Below are 4094 nucleotides of genomic sequence, written 5' to 3' on the forward strand. Positions count from 1 at the left end.
TGAGATCATCCATGTGAACTGCCGTCATCCACTGTGTGAATGAATACTTCGCAATCACATGGCCTTCTGTGAGTGGTATGACTTTTTCTGAAGAGCTCAGAATAGTTCACAGGCATGACTCCATCAGTTGCTGCAAAATTCTGGGGAATGGGTAGAGGCAGATGCTGTCACCTGGATTTTACCACTTGGGGGATAGAGACATAGGTCATTCAAATGGGAAATACCATGTGCATGATCTTACAGCACAGTGGGACAGAGAATGAAAGGCTGATCCCAGCACTAGATCAATCCATCAATCAGTAGGTACTGAGTGCACATTCTGTCTCAGCATGGGACTAGCTGCTTGTCAGACCATTGTATGTCTTGCTTATGTGATTTGGGGGTTCTGCATCTTGAATAAAAAATATTGTCATTTGTGTGCAAATCAGTTGTAAATTGGGAAGGAAAAAGCAGGAAGGAATTATGAGATGAATAAGGAACATGGCAGGGAATAGAGTCAATTTTTGAAGGCAGGTATCCTCCTAATGTGATGATACTGCAGATTTCTTACTCTACTCCCAGGACCATTTTCAGGGCAATGAATTAAAAAACAACAGTATTACAGTTATACAATAAGTGATGGTGGCAAGCAGAATCCTGGGTACTTATGTATCTGTCATCCAATTAATTCTCTGGGTGACCCTCACTGTCAATACCCAAACTGTGACCACTGCTCAGCACAGTAGTGATTGAAAGGCTTTTTTTTTGGTGCATTTTAAATGCAGTTGGAAATAGAACAACTTGAAATCTATGCTATGTCCAATCTGTTTATAGTTATATTTCTTCTAATCATAAGACTATAAGTTGCCACTCTGGTGGTGTACAAGTTTCTCGGGAGCTTTATTAGCTTGAGTAGGTAACCTTGAGTCCATTGTCTCTGGACACTAACAACTCGTATACTCATCTATTTTTATAAGTGGGAAACTGAGGACCAGAGACATGAAGTGTCTTGGCTCAGGCATACAGCTAGAGGCAGAGCTGTGAGTAGAAATCCATGGACCCTGACTCTATCCAGTCTAGTTCTCCTTCAACTTCTTTTGAACTGTTACCCTTAGGAGAGGAAGCAGAGCAGTCAATAGTCTCCACCACCTGTTTTTAATTGGTTAATTAGCAAGCTTTGGAAAATCATCTTCTTAAGAGAAATAATGGATTTCTCTCACTCACATGGATGTCCTGAATTTTCTTAAAGACTTTGTTTTGGTGCTTTGAGTTTGAGAGTGAGGCAGAATTCCCTACAGCCAAACTCTCAAAAAACAAAACAAAACAAAACAAAAACAAAAACACACAGAATTACCAACAGCCATTAACTGAAACCTGGGTTGCTGCATTAGCAGGTGACACCAACTGCTTAATGAGGTGCCCCTGTACAGTGATCAATAGAGTTCGGGGGTAGGGTGCCATATCTCCTCCGAAACTCACCCACTTTTTAGACAAATGCAGAGGACACAGTGGGCAGTCAAAGAGGCAGTGTGAATTAGTGTCAAGGAACATCTTTTATTCATGGGAGTCATACATCAGAGGGAAGTGAGCATGGCTTAGTTTTGTCACAGGAATAAAATAAGCACTGGAAAGTTGGAACTTTGTCAAAATGCCATTTTTGAGTTGTGCAGTTCGTACTTTGCACTTTGTGTGAAAATATCTGCCTTATGAATTTGTGAACTTCAGAGTGTACAGAGTGACACGCCTCGAAATGAGAGACATGGTTAGGCAATTTAGCATGTATTTTTTTTTATAGGTGAAAAGACTGGAGGGTGAAATTTATGTTTCCTAAACAGCAGGGGTAACTGGAGGGAGGATGGCTATTTGGGGGCTGGGGATCTCCCAGCATTTAGTGAGGGACTTGTACCAGTGAACAGTGGGGGAAGTCTTTCCTGCTGGCAGGCTGGAAGTTCTAGAACCATCCTCACCCCTGTCAGGTGGTAGCCTGGGTATTGGTAGAGACACTGCCGTATGTTTCTAGGAGACTATACAGGCACAGACACTCACAGCCATGGCAGAGGGGCCAGAGACACATGGGCTCAATCCTGATTCTGCCATTCACATTTCCACACCCATGTTTTCCTCCTCCCTGCAATGCTGGTAATAATGCCATTCTTGCATGGTTGTTCTGAGGAGGAAATGACATTCTAATCCACATCAACGTACCTGGCACAAAGGAGTGCTCTTCTGTGCTACGTTCTCTCCTGTATGGAGTTGCCTGTATCATTTAACTGGGGAAAGCTAGTCATAGACAACAGCATATCCCCATTTGTACAGAGGAACTGACAAAAGCGAGGAAAGGAAATTCTGTATTAGGTACTAGAACTACTGTTGAAATTGGGTTGTGTGTGTTAAAGTACTTTTCCCTCCTTCCTTGAAAAAAAATATTTTTATTGGTTTCAGAGAGGAGATAGAAACATCTATGATGAGATAGAATCATTGATTGGCTGTCTCCTGCATACCCCACACTGGGGATTGAGCCCGCAACGCAGGCATGTGACCTGACTGGGAATCAAACTCTGACCTCCTGGTTCATAGGTTGGTGCTCAACCACTGAGCCACGCTGGCTAGGCTTTCCTTCCTTTTTCAGGGCATCTCACTGAGAGATACTCCTCTTCTTCCAGGAAGTATCAGTGATGGCATGAATTCTTCAGCATAATATAATGTGAATTTTAGCCAGGCTATAAGTCACAATGTGAATCTCCACAAGGCCACATTACAATGCATTTAGAAGAGGTTCAGTAGCAAGGACTCCACAGCCACATGAACCATTTCTGCAGTTAAATTCTCATATCACCAACCGTGAATCCACTCATCCTGGAACTAATATGACAGGATTTGTTCCACTTATTGACCATCAGATAAGGAATCTAACAAGCCAAGACCTTCTATATGACCTTGATATAAACATATTTTATGAGATAAAATTAACGTCTTGGGCTACAAAATAAGCTTTTGATCCAACGGATCATTTTTGAAGAACCAGATTCAGATTCTGGGCTTTTCTTAAAGTCAAGCCATAATAGCCCCTCTGTCACCAAGTCTAATTCCTCTATGTGTGAAGGTGCTCTAGGTTCTAGTAGTGACCTTGAATATCTTCCACCATGCCTTAGAAGGGGCTATAGGAGGCTACTACCAGACCCTAGTAAGCTTTGTCACATGGATCTCAGGGGTGATTCTGGTTTCCACAGGGACCTTGCATTTCAACATGTTCCACAACCACACTTACCATTTACAGCCAAGTGTATCAGAATCCACTTCAGAATCTTTTTCATGGCCTGGGAAGTCACAGAAAATAAGGAGTAGATACCCGAATGACACAGACAGAAACTTAAGTTATGATGGATGACATGCTAAAGCTCCGCACATCCCTTTTTCTGTAGATGAAATTGTCTGCATGTGTGTTGATCCTTTCCACAAGTGTCAAGTTGACAGATCTACAAGTGTCTCTCATCCGTGATATTAGACAAAGAGAGACAAGTAAAGTTGCTGCTCAGAACTGTCATAAGAGCAAACTGGACATAATTTTGAATCCAGAAGATGATGTATGTAATTTACAAGCAAAGAAGGAAACTCTCAAGAGCGAGCAAGCCCAGTGTAACTGTCCTATTAACATAATGAAACAGAAACTGCGTGACCTTCATCATGGTATTTTTAGTAGGTTAAATGATGAAGGTAGGCCAGTCAATCCAAACCAATATGCTCTTCAATGCAGCCATGACAAGAGTGTTTTGATTGTACCCAAGGAGCTGGTGACTGCAGGGCACAGAAAGGAAACCCAAAAGGGAAAGAGAAAAAGTGAGAGAAGAAATTGAAAATGGGTTGATTCCATTAATATGTATAAAGTAATAATGTTAAGATGATATATGGACCACAAACCATTGAAACAGCTTCAAGGTTTAGCTGAGGTGTTACATAAGTATCTTTTAAGTACTACTACCTGAGTTACTCAGTTAAGGCTGCCATGAAGCTTATATGGACAAGTGTAGGATTTCAAGATCAGACCTGTGGGGAAGCTGGGGAAAGCCACAACTTTCCAAGTCCTCCTGAATTATAAGCACAGTTCATACATATGT

The 4094-nt window shown here is 41.7% G+C and overlaps 1 pseudogene across 1 annotated transcript; it reads left to right on the top strand.

Moving 5' to 3' along the window:
- Nucleotides 1-329: 329 nt before the first annotated feature.
- Nucleotides 330-3833, top strand: LOC308257810 (nuclear factor erythroid 2-related factor 3-like; annotated as a pseudogene). Its single transcript has 2 exons — nucleotides 330-356; nucleotides 2609-3833. The product of its transcript is annotated as a nuclear factor erythroid 2-related factor 3-like (transcript).
- The last annotated feature ends 261 nt before the right edge of the window (nucleotides 3834-4094 follow it).

This window comes from Plecotus auritus (genome assembly GCF_963455305.1).
Source record: "Plecotus auritus genome assembly, chromosome: 9".
NCBI classification, from domain to species: domain Eukaryota; kingdom Metazoa; phylum Chordata; class Mammalia; order Chiroptera; family Vespertilionidae; genus Plecotus; species Plecotus auritus.